The 27,380-nt window shown below is 50.9% G+C and overlaps 1 long non-coding RNA gene across 1 annotated transcript; it reads left to right on the top strand.

Annotated features, from left to right (window-relative positions):
* Window positions 1–385: 385 nt before the first annotated feature.
* On the top strand, window positions 386–27,380 carry LOC138919533 (uncharacterized). Its single transcript, XR_011429763.1, has 4 exons — window positions 386–636; window positions 4,655–4,714; window positions 5,170–19,630; window positions 21,364–27,380. It is a non-coding gene; the product is annotated as an uncharacterized lncRNA (long non-coding RNA).

Genomic DNA, 27,380 nt, shown 5'->3' on the forward strand with positions numbered 1-27,380 from the left:
TTCCCCTCCGTTTCTGGGCTTTTAAAAAATCCATCTCTTTTTCTGCCTCCTCAACCTCTCCTTCCCCTTCTTGTCTTTGCCTTGCTCCTCTCTCCCTGCTTCATTCTCCTTCTCAGGCGATCTCCATTTTTTCCTTTCTGTATCTCCTCTGCGTGTCTCTTAGTTTTCCACTGTCTGGCCTTCCTCTCTTGCTCTCTCCACCTGTTTCTCTTCCTCCTGTCTCTGAGTGCTTCTCCATCCCACGCATTGTCTGTCTCTCTGTCATTCTATATCTCTCTTTGTCTTTCTCTCTCTCCCATTATTCTGAGACATGACAGTGCCCGGCCCAGCAGGAACAACACGTTCCATAGACAAATTACCCAACAAAGGCAAAGAGAACGTGCTTCAAGGGAACACTGGGCGCCTGGCTCCACTGTATTATGGAGGAGGAGGGGAGGCCTGGAGCCAGTCAGGTGTGGGCACCCACCGCTGGCCGGCCAGAGGGGCTCCATGCCTGAGCTGTGGGAGGGAAACCAGAAAGGCCTTTTGTGCAGACCGGGCACTGGTTGGCTTTCAAGCAGCACGTCTTTCTTCCAAAGCCAACCCTTTGATCCCTGGAGACATAAAAGGAGCCATCTGCATTTGTGTTTCATACAGGTATGGAGTGGGGGAGGGACGGGAGAGAAAGGGGAGGGTGGCAGACCTCTGGGGATGCAGGGGAGCCATGCTTGGCTTCTTGAGCCCCACATTTGAGACCCACCTCTGTGCCTTCTTGGCTGCAGGACCTCTCTGTCCGTGGGCATATATAATAACTAACTGGACAGTTTTCTAGATCAAATAAGATGATTGTAACTAAAAAGCCCAGTAAAGGGGCTTCTAGGGGTATGGTGTGGGCCAGGAGCAGATCCACACCCTCTGTGTGACCCTCAGGGCTGACTTTAAAAGATTTCGTTTCCTCAAGGTGACTTACCTTCTCCGGGGAGCCTCCAGGATTAGCCCCTGTGGTCCCTCCCAGCCACTGAACCCCTTCAGGTCTTAGGGACCTTGCTCACCCTCCATCTCAGAATGGGTGCTGGTCATTTTCATCTCCCCAACAAATCAGTGGGGGGCTAAAGGCAGAGCACCTTCCCCCATGGCCCCAGGGCCCCGTCCCGGTGGGGTGCCCGGCTGTCTTTGGTCACAATAACGCACCTGTGGTCATGAGAAGCCTCTGGTTTTCAAAGCACTTTGCAGACGCTCTACAATTTGATCCTCGCCTAGCCTAGGGAGGAAGGCAGGGAGGGATGCGCGTCCCCATTTTACAGGCAGAGAAACTGAGGTTCAAAGAGGTCAAGAGACTTGCCCAAGGTCAGTTAGCAAGTGGGACTAGGAAGAAATCCAGAGCCTATCTGCAATTCACATTTTACAGGCAGGGAAACTAAGGCAAAGAACACTGGAAACAGAGCTTAATAAAGACGGGCCAGATTAACACCTGAGCTTCCAGGCTCTTTCTTCCAAACCATAATGAACTAGACCACCCTTTCAACCTGCATACAGTGGATACATGTTTGGGGGACATCTGCCCTTCAGAAAGGGCTCAGAAGTCCCAGGGCTATGCCATGGGGGCCTGCCAGGTGACTTGCTGAGTTTAAGCTCAGTGCTATGTGGATCCCAGATGTACCCTTGTGGCCCTGCCCACAGGTGACATGAGGCAGACACACAGGCTGGATGTGGACATCCCTGTCCATTTCTCTTCCTCCTTTGCATGCCAGGCTGAGGGACACAAGGATATCAGGCTGGTCCCACAGGAGCTTCCCACAGGCCTCCACCCACCTTTCAGACAGTGAAGGGTGTCTCATGTGTGGTCTGAGGTCTCCCTGCAACACACAGACCTCTCTCCAGCCGCCTAGGCTCTCAAGACCCCTGAGTTCTGACTCAGAATCCTCCAGAGTCCTTGACCTGAGGCTTCTACCTCCCTCAGCCCCAGGACTTCTGAATCTGTGTCCGTGTTTTGTCTATCGAATATGCCACGTTTATTAAGCCCTGATTCATTTTCCCATTTTATTAATGAGGGATGTCTGTTCCTGAGGTGATCAGCGTTTCCAGTGTTACTGTCCCGATAAAGTGCCAGCTAAGGGCAGAGATGTGACATTTGAGTTAGAGGCTGCAACTGAATGAGGGAACCGGTAAGATTTCCAGGTAAATATTTGAAATATTGGAGAGTTCAGGGGCAATCCTTACCATCATCACAAACTCCTGCGAGTTTGGGCCCCCATGCCAGGGACACTTAGAATAGTCATGAGACTCTCCTGTGGCACCCCCCCGATACACATGCAGGCAAGCACGTGCACATACACACACACATGCAGGCATGCACGTGTGCACACGCACAAACACACACACGTTAACACGCACACCCCAGAAGAGCCAGCAGGTTGGGCCTGGGGTGACATGACTTGCTTGCTTGGCTCAGCTTGTCTCCTGGCTCCAGGCATTGTGGTTTCTCACTTGGGGCTATTCACTTTAAGCCCTTCCCACGTGAACCGTGAGCTGGGTGATGTGCAGGGGCTTACATGATCTAGTCAGGAGATAAGACCTGCGGACTGAAATCGCAAGCCCAGGCAGCGTGTGACATGCGCTTTGGGCAGGGGCGAGGTCCAGGAGGGAAGCAGAATTGAGGGCCACCTGGAAGGCACATCACGTTGGGATGGTCTCTGAGGTGGTGGGTACATTTAGGTACTTTTGTGCCAGGATAACTCTCCATGCCCTGTAGGAGTGGCAGGGAGTACCAAGCTTCTAGCTGTCGGCTATCTTCAAGTCTCACGTATTTTGCCTTAAACTGCACTTGGAGGATTTGGTTTTGCTGGCAGACTTCCTTCCCTAGTAGATTTGGCTTCAGCTGGTGTTACAATTAGTGCGCATTCCTTCAGAAGGTACCCCAACAGATGGAGGCGGCTCAACCATGTGCCTGGAGCTAGGGAATCTCGCCTGAGAGGCAGTGACAGACGCAGATAATCCCTGAGGTGTGCTGTCTACCTGGGTAACTGAGAAGTCACAGCACCTGGCGGGTCCTGGGAAGATGGTAGATCAAGGAGGAAAAAGCTGGCAGGTCTGGCCTCTAGCCTGGGATGGAGGATGCAGCTCACAGAATTCAAAAAGCCATTGGAGCTGCTCTTGTCCAACTCCTTCACTTTGCAGACATAGAAATTGCAATCCAGGGTGGAAAGTGACCCACCCTCAACCCCACAGCCAACAAACCGTACAGTCAGGAGTTGAATGCACATCTCATGATTCCTAGTCCAGGGCTCCCCACCACCCCCTGCTGAAGCTCTGCGGCTACCACGGGGATCTTCTACCCTCCTATAAGTGAGAGCAGTGAGGGGGTCAAGGCAGGAAAGGAGGGGTGTGGGTGAGGATGGGGAGACTTTGGCCAACTACTTCCCGGTATGTGCCTTCTCCTATCTGGGTCTCAGTTTCCTTATCCATAAAATGGAACATTTGGCCTCTGTGAGCTCCAAGGCTCCAAGATGTACGAGACCAGAACATTCCTCCCTGGCCACTGAGGCCTCAAGAGATGGGAAGGAGCCAGAGTGATGCAGTGGAAAGCTGTGGCTCCAAGACCAGGAGGCGCCTGGTCCAGGGGAGGGGGGGGGGGGGCGCAGAAAGCAGCAAAGTTAGTGCTGTGCCCTCCACCCCGGCTATTTTTACCCTAGAACACTGGACTGCAAGAGCCCTGGCTAAAAATAGCGACAGCCCGAGCCCTGAGCATCCTCTCCCCAGAGAGGCGGGTCGGGGCTGGCAAGGAGCAGCGTGTGGGGACCGGGAGTTTGAAGGGCATCCACCCTTCTTCCCGGGGCTGGGGTGCCTTGGGGGTGACTGGGAAGAAGACCCCTCCCTTCAGAGAGCCATTCCCTCTAGATAGCCCCAGAATAAGTTTGTTTCTGTCATTTTCGGCAATCTCAGCCAGCTCTGTCCATATACATTTACTTTTTTATTTTTTACCCAGTGTAATCAGAGTCTGCTACAATTTTGTGTTCTGCTCTTTTTCACTTGTTCTTTCATAAACAATTTTATGTTGCTACGTGGTCTTCATATTTGTCATTCTTAATGGCTGCATAATATTCCATCCAAGGGACTTTTCTATTTCCTGAACATTGGGCATTTGATGGCTTCCAGTTTCCCATTATTATAAATACAGCTGCCTTGGACATCTCTGTGCATGTGGCTTTTTCCTTCTCATTAATTATTTCTGTAAGATAAGTGCCCAGGTCAGCGGGCAAGGCTGTTTTTGTGCCGTTTGATGTGGCTTGCCAAACTGCTTTCCAAAAGTAAATGAAGGCAGTTTAATGTAAGGATACATCCCACACTGGGAGCCAAGTACAGTCAGGCTTCAGGGAAACTGGAGCTGGGAGCCAACATGAGCTCAGACAGCTGCCTCCAGCTCCCAGGGGCCGCCTTGTTCCAGCTTCTCTGCTTTCCCTGCTCCATCTCTCTCTCTTGCCCTGGATTTTTTTTTTTTTCTTTTTTTTTGGCCTAGCAGAACCATCAGCTCTGAGCACATATCATTTTATAACTAACTGCTCACATGTTCTGAGGGCTTACTTGGTCCCAGGCACTGATCAATGGCCTGTATTGATTATCTTAATTTTTACAACCACCCTCTGGGGTAAGAATTATAATTATGCCCGTTTTACAGATGAAGAAACCGAGGCATGGAAAGACGAAGTCGCTTGTACAAAGACGCAGTCAGCAACTGGTGAGACCAGATCCCACCTCACTGGCCTACTTCACTTCAAACACTACTCAGGACCACTATACCAGTCTCCCTGAGAACACAGAGGCCCCAGATCCACCAGCAATGGCCTATCATTTCTGTGTCTCTAAGTTCAAATTCTGAAAAGGGAGAATCCGATTGGCTCAGGTCAGCCAATGGATTGGAACCCTATAAGTCAGGGTCCAATCACCTGTGATGGGGGTGCAGTCAGGCAGGAGGAGGCGGGGCCATAAGGGCAGGTGAACAGACCATCCTGATATCCCGGCATTGGACTTTGCTAAAAATATTTAAAAGGAGTGTAATGGGTGTAAATACTAACTTGTTTGCATTTGCTCTTCTTTGATCATTTGTGAGGCTGAACGTGTTTCTTTTTGCTCCCTTCCTTCTCTGTGTGCTGTCCACATCTGTCTATCCTGGTCATGCTTTGATTATTACAGATGTGAATGCCGCACAGAACAGCGCTGTGTTGAGAGAGGCTGCAGGTGGAGTGAGGATGATGTCTCACTAAATGGCTTCTCCTTTGTCCTGAAAGCCTGGGGCGCTTTGACTGGCTTCCTAATCAGCGTTTCTGAGAAACCACTTCTCCCTCCCAACCTGGCATGTTACTTGGACTAGACAATCTTCAACAGGGACCTCTCTAGCCAGGAGGTTCTCTGCGCGTGCCCTCTCCTGTCTGGCCCCTTCTTCTGAATTAATCAACTTCTAGGAGTTTTCAGGGGCCCCAATTTGCTGCTCACACTGTGGGATTCGTCCTCGAGTTGCATCCCATGTCTGCTCTTATTTGACTGTTTATCTTGTTCTGATTCTGGGCTAACTATGTACACACTGTTGCTTCCAAGCCCCCAGGGAAGGAGTTCCTCTATCTGAACCTCTCTTTGTAGAAATGTGCCATCATTCTTATAAGAAGCTGAGGCTCCTCTCCTGCCCTCCCCAGACCCTGTGGATGACAGAGTGCTCACTGCTGTGGCTGTGAAGCGCAGAGCCTTCCATTGGGGGGGGTAAGACCTGGGAGGTGGCATACTACAAAGTAGACCGCGAGGGCTCCAGGCCTGGTGAGAGACACATGTCTAGCGCACATTGGTGTTGAGGCAGGAGAAGCCCCTGTGGGCAGGGAGAGAAGGCAACTATTAGATCAGACTTTCATCGGCAGCCAGGTGGCTTTGCACTGAGCTACCCGCTCTGTTCCCAGCGGTGGAATAGCAAGAGGGGGTAGTGGCAAAAGAGGCGCTCTTTGCAGCCAGGGATTCAGATTTACCTGTGGGATCCAATGCGTGACCTCAGCCCCTGCAGTTCAGAGCTCCATCCCGACCCCTGGGAGCCAGCGTACGCCGAGTGCTTTGGGCTGCAGAGGACATTCATGGCCTCCTCTTTGGAACTGTTGGTGGTCTCTCAGTGCACCCACCTCTGCCACGCCTTGCAGGTGCTCAGGAGCTGCCCATGGGCAGCGGACCAGTAGGAAATGGTGCTCCTCTCTGCTGGTTCCCTAGGAAGTTGGGTAGATCCTGATTGTGCAAAGGCCAGGATGACTGTCACCCAGGGGTCACCCTTCTCCTTATATCATGAGCCACAGTTCAGCATTGTTTTTAAAATGTCTGCTCCTGATGTCAGGAATATGTTCCCTCCTAACTCACAAGGTTGGCAGACAGAATATCCTGGGACTGGTCATCTGTCATCTTGCGGCTGAGACCACCAATTGTTCCTTTATATCTCTTCTCCTCCTCTAAGATAATAGAAGTTTTAGTTGGGTACAAAGCTCTCCATGAAGGACTACATTTTCTTGCTTCCTTGCAGTTAGATGTAGCTTGTGACTAGGTCCTGGCCAATGGCATGGCAAGGAGGGAGCACTCCCTTTCATCTTTCCCTTTCCCACTGGCTGGAATGCAAACACAGTGGCAGGAGCTGGAGCAGTCATTTTGGACTACATGATAAAAGCTGCACGTTGAGGAAGGCAGAGCAACAAGATTGAAGGAAGCTGGATACCTGACACCATTAAGCCACCACATCATCTGTGGATCACCTATTTGGATGTTTATATGTGAGTGAGATCAACTTCTATCTTGTTTAAGCCTCTGTATTTGGGGGTTTCTTTGTCCTGGCAGTGGAACCCATATACTCCCTGTTGTTGTCTCTCAGTGGAATGGCCCCATCTGGGCCTACATGGATGTGTCTGCTCACTGATGAGCCTGGGGACCCCTTATTTTGGTGGACTCTTACTTTGGTGGTCCCCAGTAGATCATCCCTCCCAATATTCACACCCTTGTATGGTCTCCACTCACAATGACTCTGGACTCGGCCATGTGACTTGCTTTGTCCAATGGGACATTAGCAAATGTGATGCAAGCAGGGACTTGGCAAGCACTTGCACAGTGGGGCTTGTCCTCTTAGAGCACTGGCTCTTGGGATGCTCCTTCTCCAAACCCAGCTGCCAATCTTGAGAAGCCCAACACAGCCATCAGCAGAGGCCACATGGTGGAGAATGAAGGCCCCACCCTCAGTGCCAGCTAACCCTGCACCAACTTGCCAGCATTAGAGCAAAGCCATCCTAGAAGTGGATCCTGCAGTCAGAGGCATGGAGCAGACACGAACTGTCCCTGCCACACCCTGTCCAAACTGCAGAATAGAGATCGAACAAATAACTGTTTTCTTAAGCCACTAACTTTTGGGATAGCTTCTTATGCAGCACTATGTAACTGAAACACATGGGGACGGCCCAGGGCCCTTTGCACTGTCTGAAAAACTCTACATCCGCTGTGCCTTCTTCTATACCAAAATGCCAAATGGGTCTTCCTCACCGTTTGAAACTGAAACACTACACGGGAAGTTGCTGATGCTCTGGAAATACGTCAGGGTGGCCACCCTTCCCTCCAGAGCACCATGTCCCTCCCTCAGCCCCTGCCAGGTGGTTATTGCTTGGCTTCATGCTTGACTTTGTAGCTCCGGGGATGGGGACAGATTCCATGGACCGCTCCTGCTTCCTCATAAAGCTGCTGGAGTGCCATGTCTCTTAGAGAAGAATTTGGGGGCAGTATTTGGCAGGCAAAGGCTACCTATGTCGATAATGGACTCTCCAGTGCCCACATGAATAAGTATTAGAGGAACAAATGAATGAATGAATGAATTGTGAACAAAACGTAACTCATCTGGAACAGAGCAGGAGGTCAAGGAGAGAGACTAGAGAGGGCTCTCCAGGGAGGGCAGGTCAGTAGAGAGCCTAGGTCTAATGAAAGCATGCTTTGGAAATATTTTTAACCCTTTTAAAATATAATTATAGTAGCTAGCATTATTGAGTTCTTATTATGTGCCAGGCACTGTGCGAAATGCTTTATGTAAGTTATTGCTTTAATCATCTCAACAACCCTGGGAGGTAAGTGTTATAACTTTCATCCCGTTTTATAGATGAGGAAATCAAGGCCCAGAGAGGTTAGGTAACTTGCCTGAGTGGGCATGGGAGGACTTGAACTCAGACATTCTGGCACCAGCACCCAAGGGCATAGCCACCACACTCTGACAAACAGTAGGAGTCCCATATTCCACCCTGGAGAAAAGGCCAGGCCTTGGCATGCTCTAGGGCACAAGCACCAACCCTGAGTCTACCAAGTGCTCCTGGGAGAGCCCAGGAAAGCCTAGGTCAGAAGAGAAGAGGAAGGAGAAGGGAGATGAGTCTGGGGTCTGTGTCCAGGCAGCAGGGGCAGTAGCATTGGGGCACAGAGATGGCGCTGCCCACCCTGCATGAGCATCCTCACTGACTGCTCCCACTCACTCCTCAGAAATGAGCCTGGCCCATTCACACGTGTCCCTAATGCCAGGTTCCAAGAAAGCCACCTAAATACCTGGTATTTGAGATGTAAAGAGACCGGCTCCCTGTACTTAGCGTTTCGCTAACTTTTCCAATTATAGCGCCCTATTTTCCAAAGTCTAAAATGGACATATGTTATAACTGTCTTGGGCCCCCAAGGTTTCAGAAACACCCTTTAGGCTCCTGAAATACAATTGTATATTTTAGACTAATTCCTAAAGGGCTAAGCGGGGTTATCTTTAACATCTGCCAGCGCTCACACAGATCTGCTCTTTGTTTGCAAACGAGCCTGGAGCCTGGGCACATGGCAGCCTCAGGTGGGACCAGCTCTGTGCTGGGCTGCGTGGGAAGACCCAAGGAAGAGAGATCCCAGGCTTGGATGGTGTTGGGGGTGGGAAGGAGACACAGTCCTGCCTTCAGGGAGCCTAAGTCTGAGGGGAGAACATGGCTCAGCCCTCTGGGAGCCCCAGTCTGAGGGGAGACACGGCCCTTAGGAACACCCCAGGCTAAACGAGGAGGCAGGACCCAAACCAAAACCCAGCAGAGGACCTTGGAGCACCTGGGGAGGGCTTCCCTTTGCCAGCTCTGCTGTCACAGGGTGGGCAGGTGGCAGAAGGAGGAAGGTGGGAAGGCTGCCTGGTGCTCCCAGAGCCTGGACGCTGGTGGAGTAGGTAGGTGGGGGCAATGGATCTGAACTGTAATCGTTCCCTGGAGCTGAGGTGGCTTCAGCACTGCCAGCCGGGGCATTTTCTGGTCAATCCCAACCGTCGTTATTAAACATTTATTATGCAAGGGAGATGTGCTTTTCTGGTCTCAGTGCTTGGCCAGCGGACTTAGTGAGTAAATGGACTAGAACTAATCCTGTAGCTAAACAGCAAGGGCTTCAGAAAAGTAAACGCCTCACTTGCCTAATAGCTCCCAGGGAGGGGCGAGATATAGAGTATCAGGCCTTTGACTGCCCTTTTCCTGAGATTGGAGAGCAGCTGCCTGGCAGCCAGGTCTCCTGATGGCTTAGTGAACAGACAGGGCAGAGCCGACTGTGGGGCAAATTGGGAGGAAGTCCAGTGTAGGGGACAGAGTCCTGGCCTGGCAGCAGAAGAGCTGTGTTTGGGTCAAGCCAGTTTTTAATTTGTGGAGCATTGCCTCAGAAATTGGGAGGGACAGCCCTTCTCCCCAGAGGCTAGAGTCTGGAAGAGGAGGAGAGGGGAAGAGTCCTCTGTCTGAGGGGAGACCCAGTGTGAGTGGAGACCCGGTCTGAGGGGAGACACATTCCTGCCCTCAGGGAACCCCGGTCTAAGGAAGGAGAAGATGTAGCGAAGGGGCTCAAGAGACAGAGCCACCAAACAGGCTGGGTCTGTGGGAAGCAGGGTCCGTCCTTCCCCATCCACCTCATTACTTACCCAGAGAAAGCCAAGGGATGCTGGGATAGCCATCTGGAGGGAGCCATTCTGGCCCTGGACAGAGACTAGAATGGGGTGTGTGCTCTGCCGTTACCTAGAGCCACTTTCTAGGCAGAGTCAGCCCCACATTCCATGTAAGTCTTGTAGGTCACACCCCGAGTGAGTGCCTACAAGGGTCAGCAAATGTCCCTATGGTACTAGCCAGGCAATTTTTTTGTGGTTGGGGAAGCAGCCTGGCCTGACCCTCTCAGTAGAGGAAGACCAGGAAAGGGGCTTGTTGAGTCTCGAAAAGTCCCCTTCCCAGGCTGGGAGCTTTAGTCCTGGGACAAGTCACTAGAATATTCTCTACAAGGGCAGGGATTTTGGTCTGCCTTGTACACTGTTTCATCCCTGGGGCCTAAGACTATGCCTGTCACATGATAGGTGCTCAGTAAAAACTTGTTGAATTAGAGGCCATTTTCCTTTTTGACACTAATTCAGGACTCACCTCCTACCAAAACATCTCCTTGAAAAAGCTCTCCCAACTTCTGTGAGAACCACTCCAAAGCAGTGAATATCAAATTCATTTGCAAATATAATCAATTGAATTCCAACAACTGGCTATTCTGAAAGGGAAAAATGATGAATTTGGACTATTATTGTTGTGTAGCAAGCCCTATGCTGGTTGCTTTACAAACGTTATATGGCTAAATCCTGAGGGAAGGCCCTGTTGTACAAACAAGGAAACTGAGGCTTGGGGAAATTACATTGTGCACCTAAATGTACACCTCTAGGAAATTGCAGAACTGGGATTCAAACCTACTCCTGATTCAACCCTTCCCCTGGCTTTTTGTCTGAATTCCATGGAATTATTTTTTTCCAATTACTTTTGTGATCCAAAAGGTAAATTCCACAAAGATTTGTTTAGCTCCTGTGTGTGCCCGAGGGTGGACAGGGTGCCCCAAAATTCCCAGTCTGTAGAGCCACCAGGCCAAGGGACAGCTGAGCACTGGACCTGATGGAAGCTCCTGTGACAGTTGACCCAGTCTCCCCATGGCTGTGGTTCCCAGCAACTCTGGCCCTGCCAGCCCTGACTTAGTGACACCTGCCATCCAGACCAACAATGGATTACCCTCCAAAGCAGAGCACATGCCAGACTTGTCCGTTCTTCCGGGAAAGCTCGCTCTCAGCGTTTAGTCATTGGCCAGAGCTGGAAAGGCAACTCATGGGGCCATCACCCCTCGTGGTCCTCCGCGCTGCTTGTGGACTGCAGGCAGAGATGGGGAGCTCACTTTTCTACCTAGTTCTTCCCTGGATTCTTATGCCAGCCAAGCATGACAGGACTCATCCTGCAGGCTGCCCACCTCAGAACCCGCCACATTTGCTGAAACATTCTTTGTGACTGTTCCCATTCCCGTGTCTGTGTGCAAATGTCTCTTCCCCCCATTCTTATTATCTCCTGGGACTCACCAGGCACTGGCCATAAATTATTCTAATCTTCATTAAAGCCCTACCATTATGACCCCCCTTTGATGTGTAGGAAAGCTAAAGCTTGGAGCTTGGAGAGGTCATGGATCCTGTCCAAGGTCACAGACTCTAAAGGTCAGAACCAAGATTTGAATCTAGAGCTGCCAGCTCCAAAGAAGTTCCCTAAGCTAGTCTTTCCCCAAACTAGCTATTTATCAAAATTTGCTGAAAAGCTTTTTAAAACTACATCTTCTTTAAAACAAAGCTGTGAAAAAAGAATGAGGCAGCTCTCTATCATCAATATGGTGCTGTGTGTGCCTAGAACATCTCCAGAAAGAAGGCAAGTAGCCAGCCACCACTGGCCCTGGGGACAGGCCCAGGCAGGAGCACGGGAGGCAGACTTGCTTGTCACTGTCTTCTCTTCAGCACTGGTTGATCCTCCCTCTCTCCCTCCTGTTCCCCCTCCCTTCCTCCCTCCCTTCTTCCTTCCTTCCTTCTTTCCTTCCTTTCATCCATCCTTCCTTCTTTCCTCCCTTCCTTCCTTTCTCTGTTCTTTTCACCTTTTCAAAAACATATGGAAATAATTTTTAAGTCAAACAAAACTATAGATTCCAGGGCCTCATTGCCAGACCTCCTATAAAACAGGGTTTCAGGGCTGGGTCCTGGGAAGCTGTAGTTTTACCAAGCATCTTAAGTGGACCCTGGAGCCGTCTAATCCCAGCCTCCTAGAGGTCTGAACGAGTCTCGTCTCACCTAGCATGTCCCTTTTCCCCTGATCCTGAGTCCAGGGTTCGGTCCTGCCAGTGCCTGACTGAAGGCTGCCTCAGACACCTGTGAGTCCTCTCCACAATGTCTCCCCAGATGTCTTTTCCGGGCAGATATCATGAGCCCCAGATCTGCCAATAAGCCAGTGACACCCAAGGACAAAGCCCCTCTGTCCTGTGGCCCTGCTAAAGCTCAGAGGTCACACCTACTCTTAGGTCTTGCCACCACACACACCTGGGCCTGCCACCCTCAGCCCCAGAGCCCTCAGCCTCCAAGGTCAGCCAGGTCTACATTATTAGTTTCCCTCGTATGAACGGCGGCCTCCTCACTCCACTGTTCTGCTGCTTGGCTTTTTCACTTCGTAATCTCTCTGGGAGGTCTGTTAACATTCCACAGCAGCGCATCTAGAGCCGCAGAGCGTTTCCCTGTGTCGAGGTGTCGGCATCTGTCTGGGAGTGGTGGGAGCATGAGAAGCTCTGGAGCCAGACATCCTGGGTTCCAAGTCCAGCTCTTCTGCACTAGCTGTGTGACCTGGGGCAAGTTCTTCATCTCTGTGCTGTGAGGATGGAAGGAGCTGAGACGGGTAGAGCTCTCTGAGTAATGGCTGGCACATAGGAAGTGCACAACGAATGCTCTCATGATCGTTGCTCTCATTGGAATCTCAGAGGGAAGATGAATAAGGGCTGGTAATCGATGACAGCGCTCTGGAGTCAGACAGCTTGGCATCTAGTCCCCGCTCTGCATCTTTCTAGCTCTCTTACTAACCTCTCAAAGCCTCATTTGACGGTCAAGGATGGTGTCTGGTACCAAGTAGATGCCCAAGAAGCATTCATAGACTGAACAACGGAGTGAAAGTGGGGTAGAGGACAGCTGCCTCCATCTCTCCCTCGGGCCGCTGGTGAGGGTCTATTGGTACATCTGGCAGGGGGCCAGGGGCACTGTCTGGTCCTGGCCCTCCTTCTCCACAGTGCCCAGGGTGATCACAGCCTGAGGAAGACACTAGACTTCCAAATACTCATTAGGGAGGAGAAACGGGCCTGCCACCCACACCAGGCACATGCCCGTCAGTGCCATCAGCATACCCTTCCTGCCGAGAAGCTGGACCACAGGAAGCCAACCACAGTCAGAAGCCACATCATTCATATCCAGGAGAAAACATCGCCTTGAGGGCCAGAAAGGCTCCATGGCCATGTGGTGGGCGAGGGATCTTAAGGCAGCTGGATTCGAGAACGTCTGGACTTAGCCTGAAGGAGAACAGAAGAAGCCAAAGTATAGCCCGTGTGGCTGTGCCCATGGGCCTGGATTCTTCTGAGCCTTGTTCACCGACCTTGGAGGAGCTGCCACCTGTGCCTCCAGGGTGCCTCCTGCCATGGCCAATTGAGCCCCGTTCTGACACCCCAACCCTTCTGTAGCCCGTCTGCTTTGCTCTCCCGACTGAAGCAGGAGGAGGAGGAATGTCGCCTCTGAGCTCTGAGCCCTCTGCCCATGGGCTAGTTTTCCAGGACTTTCCAGAGATGGTTAGGTGTCCACTTTCAGGCATAGCTAACTCGTTTATGCCTTAGTTTAGTAGTTATTTATCTGTTCAAGCTCCCCTTAATAGACTGAAAATCCCATGAGGCCAAGAGGCAAACTCTTGCTTATCTTATTACCATTCCTAGGGATTGAGTGAAGCTCAAGTGTAACACCGTTATTATTAACATCCCCAAAGGTCAAGGGATAAAACAGTAGCTAGATTAATTGAGCACATATGATAGTCTAGGCATGGCACTGAGCACTTCACAGGTTTAACTCATTTAATCCTCACGACAATTCTGAGATCAATGCTATTACGATCTTCACGTATAGGGAGGAAACTGAGGCACAGAGCAGTTGATTGACTCGTCCAAGGTCACACAAACTAGGAGGTGACAGGATTCAACCCCCAGCATTCTTGATCCTGAACTCATTTTCAACCACACCTTGAGCAGTCGGTGGGTGTTTGTGGAGTGACTGAGTGTCCAACGTGCAGACATGCAGGCACACCGTTGGGGAGGGCTGAGGGGACCAGGCGTGGGTTTCTGGACTCATTTGGGGCTGAAGTCAGCAGCTTGGCATCTGAAGGCCTCTCAGCTCTGGCTCCTCCTTGTCCTACCACCCACCTGGCCCCGCACGGGCTGCCCAAACAGGACTCCGTTGCTAGGGCCTTGGCAGGGCTGCCGTGCCTGATACTCCCTGCCCCCTGTGGGAACCCAGCCTCTCCCTGCCATGTCCATCAAGGTCACCCAGCGTGGCCTGGCTGCCAGCTGCTCCCAAGGCACTGGGCCGGGTGTTCCATCTCTTTCCCCACCCTGCTTCTTCGGGCCTTCTCGAATAATCAGTTGTTGAGAGCATGGACTCCAGGGTCAGACTTCCTAAATTCAAATCCTGGCTCTACTATGGGCTTGTTACTTAACCTCTCTGTGCCTCATTTCCTTTTCTTTAAAACGGAAATCCAAACAGATTGTTGTAAGGATAGGTGTGAGGATTCAATGGGTTAAAACACGTAAAAGGCTTAGAACAGTGTTACACCTCAGAGCATATAAGTTTTTGTGAATATTATGTTTCTTTCTACCCATGCATTTAGATTGATGACTAAACAGCGTGTACAGAGGGAGGGCAGGGGTTGCATGGCATCAAAGTGACGCTGGGCTATAGTCAGCTCTGGAAAAACCGGAGCCAAGCTGCCTGGCACCCCCTTGCTCTCCCTTAAAGTCATTTCAGTTGGGGCGGGGTGAGGAGAGGCCCCACTCCCCACACACCTGGTTCCTGGAGACCCTCTGCTAAGACAGATAAACAACATCAGCCCGTTCAACACTTAGAGTCCAGGTAGAAGATATATTTGATGCATTTAAATGGATTTTTAAAAATCTTTATCAAAGTTGTTCATGCACGAGGAATCACTCAGCTCCCTAGGGTTCCTTACACACAGCAGTCTCACTCAGCAGAACGGCCAGTTCACCTGCCGTGACAGATTCTTCTGGAGCCTCTGGCAACAACTCATATGCACAGCCTTCCGGCCCTCCCCTGCTGTAATCCGCATGTCATTCTGGTTAGATGGGAATAGAACACGACCTTGTAAAAGCATTGACAGCCAGGGTTGAGCCATTTAGTAGATTGTGATTGTTTTTCCTTTGCACAACATTTTATTCTCCTTGGAATTGATGATAGTGTTTGCTGTTCACTTAATTTTCTATGTACTTAGAACTAGTTCAGTGGCTGCTCACTTTATAATAACAACAATAACTAACATCTGTTGAGCACTTTTCTAGGTTCCAGGCACTGTAAGTACTTTCCATGTAGTAACTCATTTAGTCCTCACAATAGCCCTCTGCGGTGTACCCTATGACGATCTCATTTTACAGGTGAAGAAATTGAGGTACAGAGAGGTTGAGTGACTTGTCCACAGTCCCAGAGCAAATAAGTGGCAGAGGCAGGATTTGAACCCAGGCTCTTACCACTGCAGGGTCTGCACCCACCTGGCCCCTTCAGGCCCCTGGGAGCCCATCTGCATGCCAATCTCCTCCAGGCCCTTCCTTGCCCTCTCACTGCTTTCTGTCTCCACAGCCGGACTGTAAGCTGGGTGAGGGCAGGCCCTATGTCCTGCTCCTTTGCAGTCCTGGAAGCAGGGTTGGACCCACAGACCTCCCAGTGCTTGCCAGGACGGTCCTGCCCTGGGCTGCCTACTTGTCCACCAGTTCCTCCACCCCAGGCCTTACTGGTGGGAGGCAGGGCAGGGAACACAGCCGGTGCCGTCACAGCCGGGCCTACAGAGGCTCAGAGAGGCCAAATAAGGGCCTCAAGGCCTCACTGTTAGGAGCCTGGGGTTTGAACCCCCTCCTCTGGCTGCAAGTGCAAGGCTGTTCCTAACCTGCTAGGCTGCCTCCTAGGGGCACAGACACACATACCACACGTTACCCACGCAAATCTGCAAACGTATACATTTCACATATGCTAATTATGCACACATGTTTCCACATGGATATATTATGTACACATGCTTACAGACACAGTTGAATTTCATATACACATCCACACACATAGTACACAGGCATCCTCATTATACACACATGCATTACATTCACGAGCATTTTAACACAGAAACACGTTATAAAAACACATACATACCTTATTTACAAACACAAACCCATGTATATTATATATTCACACAGACACAGATGCACACAACATATACACATATTGTACAGACAAAAACACACACACAGGAGGCTGGTCCAGTGGCGTAGTGGTTAAGTTCGTGCGCTCCACTTTGGAGCCCTGGCATTTGTGGGTTTGCATCTGGGTGCAGACCTCAAACCACTCATCAAGCCATGCTGTGGTGGTGTCCCACATGCAAAATAGAGGAAGATTGGCACAGATGTTAGCTCAGCGACAATCTTCCTGAAGCAAAAAGAGGAGGATTGGCAACAGATGTTAGCTCAGGGTCAATCTTCTTCACCTAAAAAACGAAGAAACGAATGAAATACACACACACAAATATGTAGATACATACACATACACATGTAAACATACAACCCACATTTGCATAACACATGCTTACAAACATATAGTCGCACAAACACATGCACCTATTTTTCAAATGTTAAAACACAAACATTTGCACACAACCCACAAAACATGCACAAATAAACAAGACACACAAAACATTGGTGAGCAAACATACAAGCATATGTGCACATCCACAGGTGCAAAAACTTGCACAAATACACCCACACATACACACGCAAATACACACACGTGCATGCATGCACATGTACTTGTGGTGCCTGCCTGGCCTGATTTAGAGGGGGAGCAAAGGGAGAAGGCCGATGTGTCCAGGGCCTGCAGCCATCGGCTGACTTGCAGGGAGGCTGTTTCCTGAGCTTCCCTCGGGGTTGCATATGGCGCACCTCCCTTGGACAGGGCTGGGGTGGCACCTGCCTCGTTGCATCAGCAGGGGGCAGCCAAAAGGGGGCATACAGTCCCCAGGCTGGAGGATTGAGGGTCCCCCAGACCCCACGCCCTGCTCTGGATTACCACTAGGGTTAGCACAGCCACACTCAGGGAGGCCTACGAAGCTGCAATTCTCTTTTACAAATGAGAAAATGGAGGCTTGGCCAAGAGAGTTCAGTTTTGTGAAACCCAGTTAAGGAGAGAGGGGACTTGAGCCTGAGTCTGTCAGAACCCAAAGCTCCATGTTGCTGTACACCTGTGCGAGTCTAGGCTTCCCACACCTGGGCTATGCACACAGCAGGTGCTATATCTGTGCGTGGGGTGGACAAAGTCACTGATCTGAAGGACAGCAGCACCTTGGGCCCTGGGGTCTAACAAGAGACCCAGAATTCTGAGGCAATGTAGACCTTCTGTATGTTTGGGGACCCTGCCTTTATGGCCCCCAGCCCACAGGTCCAGCGTCTGTGTCTGCTGGGGGCCACCAGCCTAGGGAGGCCCCCGCAGAGGCTCCCGGGCGTGGTCCCTTCCTCTTGCCCTTGGCCTCCTTCCCCAGCCTGGTCTCCCCGCCACGAGCAGCGCTCCCCAGATACATTCCTCTCCCTCAGACATGCAGTGTGGTTCTAGGGCTCGCACTTTCTCCGCAGGATCTGATTCGCTGCTCAGGCATTTCCTCGAGTGACCCCTCAGTGTTTGCCCTCGTCCAGATGGCATCCAGATGCAAACATCCTCCTTCCCCCCACTGCTGCTGCTTAGCTGGGGGAAATTAATCCTGACCCCCACCTCACACCCACCTCCTCGCATCACTGCTTTTGTGTCTCGACCGAGGTCAGGGCATGGGCTAACACCTCTGCCTGCTTCTCTCTCTAGAGCCGGGGGCCTCTCGCTCTCCTACGATCTGCCTCTCCCCTCAGTCTTTGTTCAATTCCCTAGGTAATGGCTCTGTGAGCCAAGCCAGTGTCAGCATGAAGAGGGGAGTGATGCAATGCGGTTCTGGCCCCGCAGGAGGGGAAAGAGCAGGATGCGTGCTTGCGTTCAGGGAGCAGGTGGCAAGTGCTCTACAGCTCCAGCTGAGGTCCTTGGAGATGACCAAATCCAGATGAGAAAACAGAGACGCAGCAGAGGACAAATAACAATCGTGCTGATAGTTATGGACCAGTGTTCATGTGCAACAATATGAAGATCGGCTCGTGTAGTCCTGTGAGCTGGGCATGATTGTTCCCATTTTACAGATGAGGAAACTGAGGCCTGGAACGGAGAGAAAAACTAACCAGAGCAACCATCCATAGAATACCTTCTCTGTGCCGGGCACTACAGAGAGAGATCAGCTAGCTTAATCTTTGGAACACCTTGAGAGCGGGGCATAGTTGTCCCCATTGTATAGGTGAGGTAACTGAGGCTCGGAGAGGCTAGTAACTCTTACAAGACCTCGTGGCTACTTAAGTGGCAGAACTTGGCTCTAAACCAAGGCTTCCAAAGCCCCCGGGGCCTCCTGTGTGGCCTGGTTGGGTCAGTGGCAGGGCCAGGCCTTTGGCCACTGTCTCCAGAGCCCGGACCTGGCACAGTGACAGCCGCCCTGGTGGGAAACAGCTCCAGGAGGCCAGTGGACCGTCCTGGGTAGGAATTCCTGTGCCCAGGGGAGCCTTATTGCCCCTTAGGGCCCTTGCTGATCTCCACTCACCCTCTGCTTCCCCTTAAAAGTTAATATTTACACACTCTCCCCACACCGCTGCAATGCTGCATGGACATCTAAGTGGCTGGGAGGGCTTCCCTGGTCCCAGGGCCCCCTAATCCCTTTTGGGCTCCAACTGGGGCCCATCGGACTCCAGCCGGCCAGAACGATGGGGCAGTTGTGCTCTCCTCTCTTTCATTGTGCACAGTCAAGCTTCCTTGACAGAAAATGGGATGTTTGGCCCTGGCTCCAGGCTGCCACGTAGGCATTTTCTAGAACCACTGGGCATGGGACCCCAGAGGTGTGAGGAGTGAGGGCTGGGGTCAGGCTATGGCCTCACCAAGCCTCAAGTGGCTGAGTAGGACATGCCAGGTAACACTACAGTGCGCCTGAGGTGTGTGGGCAGAGTCCTCTGGGCCCACGGAGGACACACCTGTCCCTCTGGTCTCCCCACCCCCAGATAACATCAGAGCTGGACATGCAAGGCACAGGGCTGGAACTTCTCACCTGCCTACCCCCCAACCCCAACACCTCCTCCAGGTGGCCTCCCAGCATGCTGAAGGGTGTGTGCCAGCGCTGGTTGGACTCTTCTCTCCTCACTCCCTTCCCTTTGCCTGTTGTGCTTCCTTCCGGATTCTAAGTGAGCTTGACTTTGCAGCAGACTGATGGGAAACCTGAGGAACCCAGGAGCTCCTCCCCCAGAGAGTCAGAGGTGCTGTTCTGAGCAGAGGCAGAGCCGGCTGACCTGGAAACCCAGAGAGCTCCAGGGAAGCCCCACGGCTGGGTGGAAGGAGGATTGTCGCTGCAGCCACCAGTCTGAACGGGCTGGCCGGTCCTGCGCCCTTGGGCCTCAGGTGGGTGCTTCCTATGGGAAGCCTGTGGGTAAATGTCTGAGGGTCACAGTGATGGTTAGAGGGAGAGGACACTGCCACCAGCTGCATGTTGGTGCCCAGGTAGCCTGGGAGGGAACACCGTGGCCAGCAGGCCAGGTCCAGCAGGTTAATGTTTGACCTGGAGCCACGTGTTTTTCCACTGGATATTTTTATCCTCTGTACCTGGCAGTGGGCAGCTGGGTGCGCTCCTCTGTGGGCAATGGAGGGAGGGAGGGAGGGAGCGGGGTGCCCAGCTGGGGTTGCTCTGGGCAAGGTAGGGCTGCAGAGAGGCCAGAGGGGCTGGCTTGGGGGTGAGGGGCAGGGGGGAGAGGGAACAGAGGGGCCTGGAGTCGGGCAGCTCTCTACACCCCAGACACATCCCTGGCCCGACCCTGGGGCCACCCCAGCCCCTCACTGTCTTCCCTGGAAGGACTGGCAGAGGTAAGGGGAAGAAAGAGATATGGGGGAAGACCAAGAGAGCCTTCCAGGAGTCCATAACTTTTCAGGAAAGTTAAAAATGCCCCCCTGTGTTGCCCTCATTGGCAATGAATCACTGTCAGATTCTGGAGGCCACAAGTTAGAGATTTCTCCCTTCTGGAGACATTGTGGTCTTGTTCAGATGGTGGGAGTAAGTCAAAGCAAACTGAGGCCACCCCCTACCCCTACCTCCCAGGCCAATCTGTTGGCGGAACACAGCCTTGTTCCCAGGGAAGCCCCAGTTCATGGGAGTGGGGGGCTGTGTCTTAACTCACGGCAAGAGCTTTGTTCTTCTCCATCCAACAGGCCTAAAATTGAGTTCAAGACACCCACTGGGTCCTCTAGCTCCGGGCCTCCCAAGCCCTCACTATCTCTGGGTTTTCCTCCTTGGCAGTGGGGAGTCTGGCCTGAGCTGACTTTATGAGGCTGTTTACAGCCCAGTGGCCACAAAGTCCTTCTCACCCCTGCCCGGGGCGTGGGGGAGGGGACTCTGAAGGCCGCTCAGCCTAGGGCCAGCCAATGCCACAGTCTAGCCGAGCAAAGCCAGCTTCCTCCCTGTCCCACCTCAAGGTCCAGAGGGGCTTTCAATTTGCACTTGAGTCTGGTGGGAAGTGGGTCCCCGGCAAACGTACCCACCAGCTGGCCCCCCAAATCACCAGCAGCCTCCCCACCCCAGTGCTCACCAGCACTGGTCTGAAGCAGCCCTGGCAGGCTGGCCCCCGCCTGGGGTCTTTCTTGGGGCCCCTGAGGGTCTTGCAAGGAAGGAGTAAGACTGTCTGGGGGAAACCAGTTCTCTCTGGGGGGCCCCATGAAGGGCTCTTGGGGTTAGCAAATGAGGGTCCTCAGATCAAGAGGGGAGGGGGCCTGCCGGAAGAGCAGAGATCTCCAGGGAGAGGGTGCCAGTGCTCTCCTGTCCCCCTACGATTGCCTTGAAGTGGGGTGTATGAGGGGGGCTGGGGAACAGGGAGTAGGGCCCGTTCCTTGGTCTGCGGCAGGCCCCAGGCCGTCTCCGGTGGTGCTGATCCATCTTTCCCACTGGGAACTGAGCTCTGCGGCCGCAGCCTACCTTCCTGCAGGTCTCCCCTCCCCCTGTACCCTAAACCCCCAGCCGGCTCAGGCTCGGCCACCTCTCAGTTCTCCAGGATGTGCCAGGCCCTGGGCTGGGGCCGTTCACCTACAGGCCTCCTTCACTCCTCAGTATAACCTGGGCTATGAATCTCTTTATCCCCATTTTACAGATGAGGAAACTGAATAGAAGCATCATTAAACGATTAACCCGACGTCATACAGCCAGTCAGTGGCCCAGCTGGGATTTAAAACTAAGTCTGTCTGACTCCAAATCCAGCTAACTGAGACATCGTATCAGCCATGTATCCTGTGCATTTTAAATCCCAGATTTCTCACCATCCTGCTCTATCTATCAGAGCCCTCTCTCATCAGCCAGATCAGAGGGTTGAATATAACTGGCTCCTACAACACTCTATCTCATATTTCTCACACTAGGAAGTCCTTCCTAGAGTCTAACCTTGGTGCCTCCTGCTGTCTCTTACCCTGAAATCGGGAAAAGTGGAGCAAAGATGGTCTCTGCCCCATGCCCTGTCTTTGGAGACTGTGCTTCATGAGACTGTGGCATTCTTCTGTGGCTCTGAAGGGTGGGTTGCTCCTGGCTGCAGAAGTAGGAGCCCCAGGCACTGGGGGAAGAGGGAACTCTGGCTGGGAGAAGGAGGTGTTCTCTCAGGCCACCTCTCAGAGGAGACTTTGGCCCTGCCTGCAAACCCTTCCATTTTCTACTGATTCCAGCACAGGTGAGGAAGGAGCCATCATGAAGGCAGGGACAGTGAGATCCTTAGAGGATCCTTCGCTCCTGATGCTGATTAATTCTTTGGGGGAATTTGAAGTTGTGTCTCTGGGGGCACCAAGAAGTCCTGGATTCCGGAAATCCCCACGTGGCCCTTGCACCCCTGTGGAGGAAGAAGAGGAAAGGACACAGGCTCGCACCCATTCCCTGAAATGGAGGAATGCGGTTCCCCATCAGGGTGAGGAGGAATGGGGAATTCCGAAGACCGGCTCCAAGGCCCCGGCATTGGAGCCAGATCTGCCGCTTCTTGGAAGCCCGCCGCTTTCCGGGAGAGCCCGCCTGGCTTCTGGCCTCCTCTGGCTTCTTGGCCAAGTTCTGCAGGTGGATCGGATCGTCTCCATGGTTGGAAACATTTGGAAACGTCTGGAAACAGGGTAGAGTGGACACAGTTTGGCTCCTAAGGATCCGTGGCTGGGAGATTGAAATGGAGAAAGCCCTGGCCCCTGAGCCCATCCGAACCCCCTCTTTCAGGCTGCCATGCCCCAAATGCACTGGGGCCAGAGGATGAGCTTGCCTTCCACAGCCCACCCCTTTGGAGAAGGGCAACAGCTCACACCACCGCCAGGGGAGAGGGGCAGCCTGGACTGTCACCGTGGGTGTTGCCCGTCCTTGTCCTCGAGACATTCTGAGTCTCCTTCACGCCCGGTCAACAGATGCTGGTTTTCTCCACCCTGGGCTGAGGTTGAAGAGAAATTCAGAGCAGGAGCAGACAGGGCCCTCGAGATGGGAGACATAGTCATGCTCATGGATTGCAGGCCAGGCACCGGCGCTAAAGAGAGCAGTATTAATAGCTAACGTTCCTTAAACTCTTCTAAAATGGGGCACTTTACATAGAGTGCACATTTAATCCTTACACTCTCCCTAGGAAGTCCGTACTACAATATCCCCATTTTACAGATGAGGAAGCTGAGGCCCACAGTGGTTGAGTAACTGGCCCAAGATCGTACAGCTAGGAAGGAGGGTGGGAACCCAGATGGTCTACCCCAGAGACAGCATTCTTACTCTACACCTGTGCTGCCCAATACAGCAGCCACTAAACTCATGGGACTATTCAACTATGAAATAATTAAAAGAAATACAATTAAAAATTCAGTTCCTCAGTTGCACCTGCCACCTTTCAAGGGCTCAGTCATATACGGCTAGTGGCTACCATACTGGACAGAGCGGACACCGAATATTTCAACCATCATGGAAAGTTCTATTGACAACAGCGGCCTACACTCTACTGCCTTTCAAGAATCAGGATGGAGCAATGGAAATTCCTCCCTCCGTGATAGCATAAAATAATAATTAACCGTATGATAATAATGGTTATAATTTACCGAGCTTCCTACGTGCCAGGCACAGTGCCAAGAGCGTAATCCTTACACAATTCCAGGCTCAGGAAGGTTACCCAGGGTCACAGAAGCCAGGAAGTGAATCTAGGTCTGGGTGGGTCCTTCCCCCTCCTGCTCCACCCCCTGCCGTGCCCCCAGGAGTTTACAGCCCCTGCAGAGAGGAGGGGAAGGCAAATGCATGCATTTCACAAGAACAAGGATTAAATAAATCAGCACATAATTAACATCACCACATTTCCCCAAATCAGCTGACCAGAACATTGTGCTAATGAGGTCAAGGTCTTGATTTTGAGCCCTGTGAGCATCGTTTCACTTCACATGGAGAAGGCCTCCCTCCCTTCCCTGAGGGCTGCATCAGGCCCCTGATACTGTGATTGGGAGACTTGGAGACTAGCCCGTGGCAGGCTATCAGAGGCCCAAACCAGGGGGAATTGCTTTAGGCTGGGCCAGGCTGGAGCAGAGGCCTGTTAAATGCTGGTGGGTGCACGTCTTCTGGACAATGGGGATGGGAATGTCTTCTTCCTCTAGAAAAGTCAAGGATGCTAACTGAGTTTGAAGAAAAGATGCAGCAGAAGATAGAACAGAGCTTCTGAGACCCGCTTCCTCTTAGGTAAAACTTTTGGGAGACATGGGGTTTATAGGGACTTTCGAGGGCTTGACTTGGGTGGAGAGATTTGCCTTTAGTATCCCATAAGGATTAATCTATTTCTGGGAAAGTTAGCTCCAATTATTTGTCAACCCCTACATGTCATCTGGGCAGATAAGGCCCAGTGAGTGGCAAGAGCAGACAGTTCAGGAGAGAGCTGGACCTCCTCCCCGGACAGACATGAGATAATGAAGGGGCAGTGCCTACTTGGGGCCGGGCACACGGTAGGTTTCAGTAGACATAGGTTCATTTAAATTCTCTCTCTCCTTTAAGCAACTTTTTCCTGGGCCAGCACACCACCAGGTTTGGGGGACTCTAATGATGTAAGCGTTATGCCAAAGGCGTGATCCGATGACTGGCTGTATGCGTCAGGATAGGCCCTGCTCTGCTGCAATAACAAATAGACCCTGAACTCTCAGTGTATTCACACCATGGAGGTATATTTCTAGCTCACACAATATGACGGAGGCAGATGGGCAGGGGCTCTGCCCCACAGAGGGACCCTGGATGTTAGACACATCATATTCCCACACATGGCTTCCGTGACGGTGCCTACAGGGACAGAAAAGAGCAGGAGGGCTACGCACTGGCTTTTAAATGCTTTGGCTCAGAAATGACATACAGCATCTCCACTCACAGGCTATTGACCAGAACTGGTCCTACTGGCGAGGCAACTGGGAAGTGTGGGGGAGCATGTGGGGATGTGGCGAGCAGTAAATATCCCTGCCACTTCACCACTTCCCCTCTCAAAACTCCGTTTTCTTCTCCGGTAAAAGGACTCTGAGGTCTCTTTTAGCTCTGGGATTCCAGGTCTCCATGGAATGTTATTCCACAAATAGTTCCTGGGAATCTTACCTAAATGCTGACGGTCCTCACTTATGTTTGACCCTCCCCTCTCAGAGGTGGACTTGATTTTTTGAAACAATCCAAACAACCCAATTTAAAAATGGGTTTAAACAGACAGCTCATCAAAGAAAATATTCAGGCGGTAAATAAACATATGAAAGATGCTCATAATCATTTGTCATTAGGGAAATGAAAATTAAAACAAAGAGAAACCACTGCATACCTATTAGAATGGCTAAAATCCGCGCCCGCCCCCCCCCCCCGGAATTGAAAATATCAATTACTGGTGGGGATATGGGGCAAGAGGAACTCTCATTCATTGCTGGTGGGAAGGCAAAATGGTACAGCCCCTATGGAAAAGTTTGGCAGTTTCTTACAAAAACTAAACATAGTCTTACCATATGATCCAACAATTGTACTCCTAGGTATTTACTCAACTGATTTCAAAACTTATGTCCACACAAAAACCAGCACATGAATATTTATAGCAGCAATTTATTCAGAATTGCCAAAAATATAATTGCCAAAGTAACCAAGACGTCATTTAATAGACGAATAGAGAAACAAACTGTGGTACATCCACACAATTTTATACTATTTAGCAATAAAAAGAAATGAGCTATCAAGCCACACAAAGACATGGGTGAATCTTAAATGCATATTGCTAAGTGAAAGAAGCCTGTCTGGAAAGACTGCATACTATATGATTCCATTTACGTGACATCTTGGAAAAGGCAAAACTATAGAGATGGTAAACACATCAGTGGCTGTCAGTAGTTTGGGGTGGAAGGAAGGTTGAACAGGTGAGCCACAGGAAATTTTTTAGGGTGGCAGAACTATTTTGTGTGATACTATGATGGGGGATACATGATACTGCGATTGTCCAAACCCATCGAACTTTACAGCATGAAGACCGAACCTTAACGTATGTACATTTTTAAAAGTCATTTAGGACGCTGGAAGACCACAGGATAGAATGCAGAATGTGACAAAGAATCCAACTGTATTACAAAAGCAGAAAATCACCCCATTGAAGGGGATGGGAGGAAAGATGCTCAGTAACTCCGGAAATGAGTGGAATCTGTACGACTAAAGACAAAGGGAGCTGCACATAGCACGGTCCTCTAGTTGATGAAGTTGTTTCCCATGGAAATATAGGCTAACAATCTGAAATAACGTATGTGTATCCTGGAACTCAGCAATTCAGTAAGTGGATGGTATATGGTGGGAGCTGGGTTTCTCACTGTTGGAGTGAAAAATTACAGACAAGTAAGGCGAGAAGGCTAGAATGATCCATGTGGTAATGGAAGAGTTAGGGACATCAGTATGAACCCACGTTTAGCTTAATATAGATACAGATGGTTACATGAGAAATACTTACAGATATGTATATACACATGGGTTAGTAAATGCATGTATCTTTCCTTTCTCTGTCAGCTGGGACAGTCTATAAGCAACCACACCCCAGTAGCGACAAGCACACTTGGTGCTCAGATCTTGGTTTCTAATACCATTCTCCCTTCAGTGAAACCAGGGCTCCTGGGAGAAAAGGCTGCTTCTAGATCTGGGGCAGGAAATATACACGAGGAGCCCAGGGTAACTTATAGTGTCAGAAAGTAAGACAGTGCTCAAAAAACCCTCCAGGAGCCGACTGAAAGAACTTCCAGTGGCCAAAGATGGAAGAATTTGAGAAACAAAATAAACAAAGTAGTTTTGGATTATAACCCAAGGTTTAAAATAAATTTCCACTAGTTCATACTCATATAAATAAATGATTAAATAAATAAATGGAGGAGAAGAGACAAATCTCGCATGCAGGAGAATTCCAAATAATTATGCAGATGCTTTATTCTCAGGGAGGGGGATCATAGCTCCCCCCGCCCCTTAAGTGTAAGCTCTGTATAGTGACTTCCTTCCAAAGAGGACACTGCGGAAAGTGGGGGGGAAGAATCACTTGATGGTGGAAAAAGTTGACAAACGCTACCTCAGCCCCGTGATCAAGGTCAGCATCGAGCGTGATAAGTCGTGTAGATAGTGTGTACCCTCGATACGATGTGATGAAAATGGCCTTTTATCTCTACAAACTCCTAACTCGAGCCAAATCATGAGAAAAGCATGAGACAAATCCTAACTGAGGGACATTCTACAGAATATCTGACCAGTACTCCTCAAAACTGTCAATGTCATCAAAAACAAGGAAATGGGAACTGTCACGGCCAAGAGGAGCCTGAAGAGAAATGGTGACTACATGTAACGTGGTGTCCTGAATGGGATCCTGGCACAGAAAAAGGACGTTAGTAAGAACTAAGGAAATCTGAATCCACTATAGACTTTAGTTAATAATAATGTGTCAATATTAGTTCATTAACTGTGACAAGTGTCCAGACTAATTAAGATGTCTATTATGGAGGAACCTGGGTGTGGAGGGTATGGGAACTCTTTGTTTTATCTGCAATTTTTCTGTACATCTAAGACTATTCTAAAGTAAAGAGATCCTTTTTAAAACGTAATTTGAAATCAAGTTGAACGAATAATGTGATGGATTAAATTGGATTATAAAAAGTTTGA

Source organism: Equus caballus, chromosome 20 (genome assembly GCF_041296265.1).
Source record: "Equus caballus isolate H_3958 breed thoroughbred chromosome 20, TB-T2T, whole genome shotgun sequence".
In the NCBI taxonomy this organism is placed as follows: Eukaryota; Metazoa; Chordata; class Mammalia; order Perissodactyla; family Equidae; genus Equus; species Equus caballus.